Below are 12,851 nucleotides of genomic sequence, written 5' to 3'. Positions count from 1 at the left end.
CTTTTGGTTTTGGGAAGATCGATGTCTCCACCTAGAGCAGGACTTCTTCGGCTACTCATAAGTGGTATAACAATTGAAATAACAGCGTACCTTCTCTCTAGGGAATTGGAAGTGGACTTGTCCAGATCCGACATAAATGATTGCGTTGGTAGTGTTGAGGAACGACCTTTCAAGGATGATGGGCATATCGTCTTCTTCTTCTCCCATGTCTAGAACCATGAAATCGACAGAGGCAAACTAATCGTGTATTCTTACCATAACATCTTTCAAGATTTTCTTCGGGAATTGGATTGATTGGTCCGTCATCTGCAATTGCGTATATGTAGGGAACAAAGGTTCATCACCAAATAAGTATTCATATGTTACCTTGGACATTATATTGACACCCAACCCAATGACGTAGAAGGTCTTATGGAATATTCTTTGTCTAATGGTACACTCGATCATGGGAATGCATGTATCATCCTTCTTAGCAAGGAATGGTGAAGCGAGGAGGTGGTCATACTCTGATTGGAGTATGTTGATCATATTAACTGATTCTTCTTGAAACTACCTGGCTTTATTCTTCCTCCTCATGTTGATATTTTTTCTTGGTTACTGTTGTCTCTTTAGGCAGGTATGGCATTTGTGGACGTTCAGGAGATCGCAAGATATGATTCTTGAAAGAAAACTTCTCCTTCCTATCCTTGACTATGAAGCAAATCTTGGCACTGTCCGCATAGATGATGGCTTTTGCGGTGCTTAGGAAAGGTCGGCCCAAAATAATGGGTACCCTTACATCTCCACCTGTTTCTAAAACCGCAAAGTCTACAGGAACATATGATTGTCCCACTCGAACAACGGCATCTTTAAGAACTCCCTTGGGGTAGCAGAGTGACTGATCTATAAGCTGCAAACACATATTTATATATAACAAAGTATCTCCATTAATTTGATCATAAATTACCTTAGGCATGATGTTGACACTTGCTCCGAAGTCATAGATAGCTTCTTTAAAAATGTGAGGTCCAATGGCGATGGGGATGACAGGTCTTCCTGGATCGCTCTTCTTTTCCAACAAGATATAATCTATCCACCTTCCCATCGATGGTTGTAGACAATAACATGTTGCATTGTGAATATCGACAAGATTTGTAGTTTCTAGATCTTCTGGTTGCCCTGGAGTCTTACCTTTGTCAGATGGAGGAACAGCAGCAGTCAGCTGAGCTATTTGTGATTCTATCATTTTATTAAAGATATGCTGGTTCTTAATGACAGAAGCAAAGTTACTTGTTGGGTTCATAAATCCAGGGTCCCTCATGGATCTGCTTCCCAGTAAAGGCTCGGCTCAGTAGACAACATTATGAACCAACACGCAACTCTTGGGCTAGCCCAAGTACCTAAACGATAGGCTAGAAAGATGATCCAATCTCTGATCGGAAGGCCTAGCCGAGGAGGAACGACGCCCGCTTCCGACTTCAGTCTGCCTCGCTTACCAGAGTGCTCGCTTTGGTCTCCAGCCCACCTTTGGATAGCCTCTCCAACCAGAAGGCCTGGCTAAAACACCACTTTCGACTCCAACCCGCTTCTCTGACCAAGAAAACGCCAAACCCCTACTTACAACTCCTCTTCGACTGGCGCAATCAGAACCGACTGGGACCAACCGACCGGGGACACCCGCTCGGTAAGGACCAGAAAACAGACAGAGAAAGTAGGGCAGGGCACACAAGTCAAACCGCAATACTAGGGATCATACCCTGTGCACCTGCTAGATAGTACCCTGCTACCCTCATGGCACGACATAATCACATAACCCAAGCAATGTTGTAGGCGCCGATATTTTCCGTAACAGTGTTGTGGGGGCCATCAACTCCCATACTAGACAAATACGGTAAGGCTCCCCCACATGCCTCTAGGCATTAATAGTGTTGTGGGCGCCGGCATTTACCTTACCAGGCGAACAAGGTAAAAACCCCTCACATGCCTCTGGGCATCAACAGTATAGGAGGCACCGACATCTGCCATGCCAGAAGAAGATGACGCAACCTCCCACATGCATCTGATATTAAACAGTTACATTAACAGTATTGTGGGCGCCTACCATCATCTTGTACCCACCGGCATGGGCAACAAGGCTTAGTAGCATGCGTACTCTCTCCCTCTTACTTGTAAGGCCATCCCTTCATCTATAAAAGGGGATAAGCTCTCTCCCAACAGGGGGAATGATTAGTTCACTTACATTGATTCACCCACTGTAACTTTAAACACTCTAAAGTTATACCAAGCACACACTCAAACACTTAGCATGTAGTGGGACTCTCGTCACTCTCGGTCCTTCAGTCCAGAGTCCGACCAAACCTCTTGTACCCCCTATCTTTCTTCTTCTCGTTTGTAACCCCACTGCAAACTTTGAGCACCTAGGCTCAGGAATAAAGTCACTGACCAACTCAAACTAGAGGTAGGGCACGTTGCCTGAACCAGTATAAACCCTATGTCATTGAGTGCTAGGCCACCTCCGATCACAACGTACAGCAAAACTATAAATATTTACGTGTTGGTCACTTTCTGCACCGACACTACCCATTCTATTATTTATGTTCTCTAGAATTTTATCATTGGTAGCTACCTTTCTAGATAATCCCTCCATAAGTTTGGATTGGCCAACAATTAATTCTATCAAGGGTGGTTGATTGAAGTTATTAAAATTATTATCTTGAGGGTTGCTTTGATAATTACCTTGGTAGTTCAGTCTCTATTGCTGATTTCATCCTTGATTCTACTGAGGACAAAAGTAGTTGTTGTTGACAAAGTTCACATCCTCTTTGGTTTTAGGACAGTTGCTCCCAGAATGCCTAGTGTTTCCACACACTTCACATGTCATGTGAGAATCATGAATGTGCATGACATCATGCTTCTCATTGGCTTGATCTTCAAGCTTCTTCATCAGTAGGTCCATCTTAGGCGACAACATGTCTACCTCCTTGAGTTGATGCATACCTCCACCCCTCTTGTGGGTCTAAAGACGTTCTTCATTCCAACTTGGTTGGAGGCCATCTTCTCCACAAGAGCTATTGTAGCTGGTATGGTGAGTGATAGGAATGCACCTCCAGCAGCAGCATCCATAGTCTCACGGGTACTATTGGTCAACCCATGGTAGAAAGTCTGCATGAGTAGCCAATTCTCCATCCCATGATGAGGACATTCCGTAATGTAATCTTAAAAGCATTTCCATGCCTCAGGGACATATTCATCATGTTGTTGCTGAAAGCTTGAGATTCTCTCACGTAGAGCATTGGTCTTACCTGTGGGAAACAACTTTGCTAGGAAGGCAGCAGAGCAATTATCCCATGTAGTATTTCTATCTTTGTCGGTGTAGAACCATTGCTTTGCCTTCCCCAACAGTGACAATGGGAAGAGGCAAAGTAATATGGCGTCTTGGGTTACTCCTTTGATGGTGAAAGTGCTACAGATCTCTATGAAGTGTTGGAGATGTGCACTCACATCTTCATATGCCTTTCCACTAAACTAGTTTGCTTGCACCATGTTAATAAGGGCTAGCTTGAGCTCGAATCCATTGTCTCTGACATTGACTATCGGTCCAATACTGATGTTGGCCATAGTTGGAGCAGAGAATTCACGGAGAGTCCTGTTAGCCATAGCTTTAAATTTAGGTGTTAAGCTTCGCCTTATATGGTTGTCTTTCGACTTTAAAGGTGAAACTTTTTTGAGTTTAGCTCTAGTCCTCCTGATTAATACTTCTGGATCTTCAACGTAGTTTGTCGGAAGGTCAAAACCGGTCATATATTACCCTACATAAGATACACAAGTAGACAAAATAAGGGTAAGCCTGTTTGAGCAGAGGTAAATGGTTTTCCTCGATCACATCAATAAATATAAGTTTATCAATACTTCCTTTGCCTAGCTACCTTCTCCGGCAACGGCGCAAGAAATGCTTGTTGGTATTTATTAACTTGTCACTTGTTTTAAGTAGTCACGTGTAATATGCCTAGATCTTCTAGCATCACTTGTACTAGGTTGTCATCCCTAAGGATGGTGCCAGAAATGCTTGTTTGTACTATGTAGCATTACTACTAAAATAATAATAAGCAATTCTTTATTAGTTTATGTGACTAGGAAGAATAGATATGAATATATATATATATACACACTACCCTATAGCTGGCTACAAAATAACTTATTCTATAGTCACTTTGAGTTATGATAATTACTATGTTAATTTACGAGATTATAGTAACTCCTTACTAAGTGGTTTACTATAACATTACGGTAAATATCCCCGTGTGTTGGGTTACTATAATACATGGGGATATTTACCATAACGTTATAGTAAACCACTTGGTAAGGAGTTGCTATAATCTCATAAATTAACATAGTAATTATCGTAACTCAAAATGACTACAAAATAAGTTATTTTGTAGCCAGCTACAGAGTAGTAGTTCTATATATATATAAAGGGAATCTGCAAGCGCATGGATAATTAAACCATTGTAGTACTTCTCCCAAAAGTATTCTAGGTATCGTTATTTATATTTTTACCATAAGAAAGGTCTGGCATGGACATGTATTGATAACTTATACTATTGATGGAGAAATAAACCATAACCAATGTTCTACTCATAACAGGAGTAAGTCATAGGATAAGATATATGATAAGTATTGATTAATGATAATGACAAATCACTCAGAGTACTCCTTTCTATGACATTAGCATGGTTCGGTAGAATATTAGAGGAATAATTCCTAAGTTATTCTTAATTATAAGTCAAAGTATACATTGATTAGTGCAATTATACCTAGTAGTCATTGCTAAGATCATCTTCATATCTACACATAAGGGATATTACTAAGAAAGATTAAGAACAGAGTTTTTTCTTCCTTCACAACCGGACCCTACGGGCGCCTATATTCGGGGAGTCGACTACAAAGAATTCAACGGGAGTGTCACATCCGCGACCTACCACATGACCTAGAATATAGGGTGTATCCATAGGTAAACAACGTATATACACCATGCTTACACAATATCGACCACTCACCCATGGTACCTTAGAGTGAGCGCTATACGAACCTATGCATGAACATGATGATAATCTAACTATACTAAGCATACAATCAAAGTAGACGATGAACATTATAACAAAGAACATGAATAAGATGAATACTAATATTGTCATAACAATTATATCTATCATATAAAAGTAATAGAGGTACAAAAGAGAGAGGGTACAAAGATTATACCAAACCATGCTCTTGACAAGATCGAGAATCCAAGCGAAGCCTGCTTGCCTCCCTCTAGACCTAGCCTAACTAGCTATGCCCTAGAATATGGTGGAGCTCTGAGGATGATTAGGGTTTCTATCTTCTCAAATAACTTGATGACTAGAGTTATGATAATGATGTCTGGGGGTGGCAGGGGCTGGTATAAATAGCCTAGAGCATCCCATGTGAGCCCTTGGATCAAACCGACTTAAAGGATGATATAGATATAACCTAGGAGGCGGTGGAGAACCGACATTTGAAGGAGAGGCTAACATGTGGGCCCAAGGGGTCAGGCAGCCTATAGGTGGGGCCAACTGACCCTACCTAGCAGTCTCTGCCTCTCTGCCTCGATGCAGAGTCCTCTCGAGTCTTCTGGTGTTTGATTCGCTGCGGATAAGCGTGATTAAATCTGACATATAGGTCTACCTTAACGATTTTCTGAATAAACCCTGTAGAAAATACAGACTCACCAAAACTCATAGAATTTGTTAGTTTAAACCCCTAAACCCCAAAGCCTGCTTGAGCTCGGCGAATGCCTTGTCAGCATCTTCTGACCAGACAAACTTCTATTGAGCCTTGAGTAGCTTGAATAAGGGGAGTCCTTTTTCGCCTAGACATGATATGAAACGACTTAAAGCCGCCATGCACCCCGTTAGCTTCTAGACGTCCATAACGTAGGTCGACGGCTTCATGTTGGTCACCGCCGATATCTTCTAGGGGTTGGCTTCGATGCTGCGATGGCTAATGATGTTGCCTAGCAGGATATAGGATGGAACACCAAAAATGCACATAGTGGGATTTAGCTTCCATCGGTATACTTCTAGGGCTTTGAAAACTTCGATGAGATCGATGATGAGGGTGTCGGTAGTCTTAGACTTGATCACCATGTCATAGACATAAGCCTCGACATTCTTCCCGATCTGGTCCTTCAGGCAGCGCTGGATGGCTCTTTGATAAGTCATAGCCTCATTCTTGAGCTCAAAGGATTTGGTCGTGTAGCAGTAGGCACCGAAGGGTGTGATGAACGATGTCTTGATCTAGTCTTTTTCCTTTTAATGCGATCTGGTGATAACCAGAGTAGCAATCTAAAAAGCATAGGAGCTCGTAGCCGACCGTGGAGTCTATGACCTCGTCAATGTGAGGTAAGCCAAAGGGGTCTTTTGGGCAGTGTTTGTTGAGATCAGTGTAATCAGCGCATATTCTCCATTCTTTATTTTTTTCTTACAAGAACCGGGTTGGCTAACCACTCTGGATGATACACCACTTTTATAAAATCGGCAGCTAAGAGCCGGGTTATTTCTACTCTAATGGCCTCCTTTTTGTCCTGCGTGAATCATCGAAGCTTTTACTTGATGGGCTTGGTGGTCACTGAGACATTCAAGGAGTGTTTGATCAGCTCCCGAGGCACACCGAGCATGTTTGTAGGTTTTCACATGAACACGTCGACATGCTCCCTTAGGAAGCTGACGAGCGTGTCTTTCTATTTGGGATCGAGGTTGGCCTAGATTTGAGCAGTCTTAGACTGGTCGCCGAGGACGAGGACCACTTCCTTCACCTCCTTAGACTTGGTTGATGCTCGGGCGGCCTCCATAGTTGGGATCTCCAGGTCTTCTAGGAAATTTGCTACGCAGTAGTGAGGCAGTCCTCCATGCGGATGGAGATGTCTGTAGCCTCGATGCGCGTGAAGCTTTCCTTCTCACAGAAGTAGGCGACATCGAGGTTGGCACATAGGGAGAGGACCTCTTGCTCCGTTGGCATCTTCAACACTAGGTACATGTGGTGTGGCACAACCATAAACTTCGCGAGAGATGGTCGGCCTAGGATGGCATGGTACACCATGTTGAAATCGGCAACCAAGAAGTTGACGTGGTCGACGCGGAAGTACTTGGGGGTGCCAAACTATACCAGTAATGTAATCTATCCCAAAGGTAGGGACGCTTTTCTAGGAACAATCCCCTAGAATGGAGAATCCATGGGAGTGAGATCTTCCTTTTTGATCCCCAACTCCTTTAGGGACCTAGCAAATAGGATGTTGAGGGCGCTCCCACCATCGACGAAGACCTTCTGGAATCGCACGTCCTTGATGATGGGATCTACGATGAACGAAAAACACCCTGGATATGGGATGTCCGACCACTAGTTGGCCCTAGAGAAGGTGATTGGGTGCTCTGACCAGTCGAGGTACTTGGGATCAGCAATAGGGTCGTCGTATGTAGGGATAGAAAAGACGTGTTGCGCTACAAGCTTCTGCTCATGCTTGTCCTCAAAGATGGTTCTCCCTCCAAAGATAGTGGTGATAGTCTTGGTGGCATCCTAGGAGGAAGGGCCCTTGCTCTTGTCCTAATCTCCGCCTTGCTCGTCTTCAGTCTTGTCATCATTGCACTGTTGCCTTTTTGTTGGTTTGCCATGGAATGCTTTGTTGAGGCCTCTGCACTCCCCCATGGTGTGATTGGCATCCTTGTGGATAGGACATGAGCCATCCATGAGCTTGGCATAGTCAGCGTCATAGGTGTGCTTAGCACGGGTGTTGACGGTGTTGATGGAATTGTGAGGTCGGCGGTGGTGGCCTTGTCTACATCTCAAGCTCTCTAGGCATTCCTCACGTTGGTGTTCGAGATCATCATGGCAGCATGCACAATCATCATGGCGATGGTCGCGATCATCATGGCGACGCTCACAATCGTCATAGCATCTCTCCTCATGGTGATCATCATCACGGCATGAGTGACGATCGGGACGGGCAACCCATTCGGCTTTCTCGGTGTCAGTGTAGCCATTTGTAATTTGTATCAGCTCATCGATGATTGTGGGCCTCTTGCGATACAACTTCCCATGGAGCTGTTCATGCTGTAGACCTTTGGTGAATGCAGCGATGGCCTCGGCATCGCTGATGTTGGGTATGGAGTTCCTCATCTTTGAGAAGAGCCTGATGAAGTTACGTAGGGACTCCTTGGAGGTTTGGTGAAGCTTCTCCAGATCATACTTGGTGCTAGGCTGCTCGCACGTAGCCATGTAGTTCTCGGTGAAGACCCTTTTGAGGTCGTCCCAATATCAGATGGGGTTCTCCCATAGGCTGAGAAGCTAGTTGTTCATAGACTGGTTGAGCATAATAAGCAAATAGTTTGCCATTATGTCTTCACTTCCGCCCGTAGCTCACACGGTGATCTCGTAAAGAATTAGCCATTGGGTGGGGTTTGCCTTGCCGTCTTAGGTGCTCACCCTGATGATCTTGAAACTCGTAGGCCATCGAACGGCTTGGAGCCTCGCTGTGAAAGGTGGCGATGAGTGGTGCTCAGGGTGTGATAGGTGCTCCATGCTCTTCATCAAACTACCACTAGCATTCCATCTCAGCCTTATATCATGCGGACCTGTTGTTCTCGATGCGACCTCGTGCATTGAGATTGGCATTGATGAGCTCACAGGCGTCACATGGGGGTTGATTGACCTCCTGATTGGCATCACAGTTGCCGCCCTAGCCTCTCAGAGGGCGCAGAGGGCATTCGTCTTGGTGTGAATGTGCTTTGTAGTTGCCCCTGGAGCCTCTATAGAGGTAGGGGCCACCGCCTTGGTGCCGAGGTGCTCAGTACCTTGATGTTGACTTCCGCCGTCACGGCGGGAGCGGTGGCTATGTGCCAATGTGGTCGAATAAGATAGGTCAGGGTTTTGGAACTCGTTGACCTAAACTTGAGCTGCTATGATATGCGCTTAGACCTTCTCGACCTCTGGAGTTTGAGGAAGTTTCTCGAGCTCATTGAAAGCAACGGCGAGATTGGCACTTGGGGTCTGGTGGACCGGCTGGTCACCCACCATGTTGAACTCCTCCAAATTACGCCCCTAGCATGGTGGGTCGTGTCCTTCCATGTCGCCCCCATGGGCTGCATCTGTCTCGGTGACATTAGCGATCGACATTCTTTGCCAGGCGAGCGTTGCGCTCATCGGAGGTTTCGCCGTCCCTGGAGGCGCTGTCATGGCTGACGTGGAAAATCATGCCCCCAAACCCTAGAGGGAAAGTAGGGCAGGTCGACATAGTCTTGGTTGAGCCCTTAGAGTAATCGCTGGGCTTTCCTACAGAACATCATGGAGGGAGTCATCCGTAAGCTGGCGAATGGCCACCTTATTGACCACAGGCGCGGGTTGATCAGACTTAGCCAGATCAATCATGTAGAGGTCAGTGACGCAATCGTGCTCGATGTGGTAGACAAAGAGGTGGTGGATGGCATTCTAGTATGCGGATCCCACACCCTCCAGCCTGAAGGGATAGGGCTTCGGTGGGTTCACCATCAGGGCCTCGTAATCGGCCAAGCATAGGCCGGTAGTAGGAAGTGGTCAGCGCTGCATCATGCGTCCCTCTAGAGTGGTCGTGATCACCAGATCGGAATCTGGTCACCATGAACGATGTGACCGAGCAGGTCGCTCGGTTGTGATGGCTTGGTGATCTTGGAGTGCAAAAAATTCATCACTCGCTCTAAATTGATCTAAGACCGAATCCACGAGGAGCTAGCATTCCGCTAAGCGGTTTGTGACCCAATCGATGGATGCGATCAGGTCATCATTGCTGATGGATCTGCTAACCCAGCAGTGGGGCGCTGGTGTTGGCGCAATCAGCGTAGGGTGATCCTGCACCACCTACATGATCTCCTCGCTGCCATCGGGGCCGATGACCTAGGTCATGGATCCAATCGTGAAGATCTGGCCTGGCTCGAGAGGGGCCATGGAGCTCGGAAAGTAGACCATCTGGCTCGCCATGGATTTAGCACGCACACCCTCTACCTGGTGCGCCACTGTCAATGAAATATGTCCAGTAGTCTATCGAGGGGTATGCCCATGGTAGTAGATAAATCGGTGAAGATGCGCATGAAGGAACCGGATGGTGACATAGAACACAAGAGACAACAATTAGGCAGGTTCATGCCATCAGCTTAACGTAATACCCTACGTCATGTGTCTTTGTGGATTGTATTATGAGAGATTCGATGAAAACGAGGGGTCTCTACCCGCCTTATATAGGTCGGGGTAGGGTTACATGTCGGTTGTTTCTATCCTGATCGGTTTACAAGATAGGAACTACAGGGATCGCAGAATCTAGCATATCCGAACATATCATCCTTGATCGCCAAGAATCTTCATACAGTCTTGCAATGCACACCGACTTGTACCTTGCTCCGCACGGCATAGTCTTACGGGCTGAGTCTCCCCTAACGGCTCGGCCCATATACAGCCCCATGGGTATCGGGGGGTTATACCCCTAGTGATTTGTGCAAATCATTCATCAACTTTTGCATAGTGTGTTGGATTTATTATGGGCTAGGCCCATTTATATATCTAATAAATCAATAACTCTATGGCTTGTAATTGTGTGTATTATTATTTGTACTGGATTGGAAGTTAAAAGGATGTTGACTTAACTTAAATGATTGGAATGGATCCTTCTAATTTGAGAGGTTGAGAAATGGACAAGGGCGTGCCACATGCGCGCGCGTCACCACCGGCCGGGCCAGGCTCGGGCTTGGGCCGAGCCGTGGCATGGCGTGGCGTGGCGAGGCAGGCAGGCAGGCAGGCGTGGCATGGCGTGGCATGGTGTAGCATGTTAATTTTTAGCACCCACACGACCTGACGCTTGATCTCCCTGAGTCTCTTGGTTTTCCCGGCGCATGCCTCCATGCCTTCGAGGCTTCTTGGCTTCTCGGCTTCCCTGGCTATTCTTCCAACTCCAGTTAAAAGAGAGAACACATTCCAGAAACTAGTTCAGTTGTTCGATAGCTTTCCTCATCTCGTAACTCTGCGTGCATAGAGGAGCGAGAGGGTAGATGCCTCTGAAGCCCTTGTCGTTCGAGACCTTGCATGGGGGATTGGCAATTAGGTTTTTGGGGAGCGTCTACGCGACTGCCCAAGAGTCTTCGTCTTCTTCCCGATCATCGGCGTCTTCTTCGTCGAGGGTCTTCGTCTAATTCGTCGAGGATTCTTCTCCTACAGCATGTTGACTTTAGAATCACGGACGGGAGGGTATGATCGTTTCATCCTCTCTCAGTTTGTTCCCTATGTTTAGTTTTACCAGTTTGTTTCTATCAAATATATGCTCCATGTATGTGCTTTATCATTACAGTCATGTTGCTTCATATGTAGCCTTATGCTTGTTGAATATTTGAGATGTATATCATGCCAATTTCTCTTAGTTATGATTTATGAATCAAGTTCACATGTTTCTGTTCTTTATATGTTCCACATGATACATGATCTAGCATGTATTTTCACCATGGAGATAATCGATATCATGATTTCAATGATTAATATTTCTTTACATATCATCATCATGCTGTTAAATTATGGAATTAAAATGACATGGAAATTGCCTATTATTCTAACAATCCAAAAACCTAATTATAGGCATTTTTCTATCAGAGGTTTTGCTGCTGTGTTAAAGCCTGATCCTTTTGATGGTAAAAACTTCTTGGTTTGGAAAGCTAAGATGGAATTGTGGCTCACTGCAATATCATGTTATCACATCTCTGATGGCAAACCTGCTAACTTGCCTCCTGAGGATGAGGCTAAGTTTAAGGCTGATGACAATCTCTTTCGAGGTGCAGTGATTAGCGCACTTGATCCAAAATTCCAGAAAAGCTATATCATCCTTCCTATAGGGAAAGAGCTGTGGGATGCACTTGTGGGAAAGTTTGGAGTTACCGATGCTGGTAGCGAGCTGTATCTCATGGAGCAGCTATATGACTACAAGATGGTTGAGAACCGATCTGTAGTGGAATAGGCTCATGAGATTCAGGCACTAGCTAAGGAACTTGAGCTCTTTCCATGTGTCTTACCTGACAAGTTTGTGGCTGGCGGTATAATCGCTAAGTTACCACCTTCTTGGAAGGACTTTGCTACCTCACTCAAACATAAGAGACAGGAGTTCAATGTTGAAGAGCTCATTGGTACTCTTGATGTTAAGGAGAGAGCGAGAGCAAAAGACAATGGAAAGAGTGTTGAGATCTCTACTACTAATGTGGTACAGAAGAGAAACTCTGGATTCTGCAAGTATAAAAAGAAGAAAAACTAGAACAAGCAAGAGAACACAACTAAGCCTGTTCAAACAGCACAGTTTAAAAAGAAGAACAACAATAAGAGAGATGGAGGCTGCTTTGTTTGTGGCAGTGAACAGCACTGGGCAAGTGAGTGTCCTGAGCGTAAGTTCAAGCAGGAAAAGAAATCAGCAAATGTTGTCACTACTGATACTGGAGAAGGAGCAACTGGGTATGGTAATTCTTTACCATTTGTTCTTTCAGTATGTAATTCACCTGAGTGGTGGATGGATAGTGGTGCAAATATTCATGTGTGTGCCGATGTTTCTCTGTTTTCTTCCTACCAGGTCAAGAGGTCTGGCACCTTATTGATGGGAAATGGGTCGTGTGCTCATGTTCTTGGTGTTGGTACGATCATTCTAAAGTTTACTTCGGGAAAGACGGTGCCATTGAAGAGCGTGCAACATGTGCCATCCATCAAGAAGAATCTTGTTAGTGCGTCTATGCTATGTCGAGATGGCTACAAAATTGTTCTAGAGTCAAATAAATGTGTTGTGTCGAAACATGGTTCCTTTGTTG

The 12,851-nt window shown here is 45.1% G+C and overlaps 1 non-coding gene across 1 annotated transcript; it reads left to right on the top strand.

Annotated features, from left to right (window-relative positions):
• Nucleotides 1–3,163: 3,163 nt before the first annotated feature.
• Nucleotides 3,164–3,272, top strand: LOC136514514 (small nucleolar RNA R71). The gene has a single exon (XR_010773673.1). It is a non-coding gene; the product is annotated as a small nucleolar RNA R71 (small nucleolar RNA).
• Nucleotides 3,273–12,851: the final 9,579 nt, after the last annotated feature.

Source organism: Miscanthus floridulus, chromosome 16 (genome assembly GCF_019320115.1).
Source record: "Miscanthus floridulus cultivar M001 chromosome 16, ASM1932011v1, whole genome shotgun sequence".
Lineage (NCBI taxonomy): Eukaryota > Viridiplantae > Streptophyta > Magnoliopsida > Poales > Poaceae > Miscanthus > Miscanthus floridulus.
Note: the sequence above shows the minus strand (reverse complement) of the source record. Positions and strands in the feature narration are given on the sequence as shown.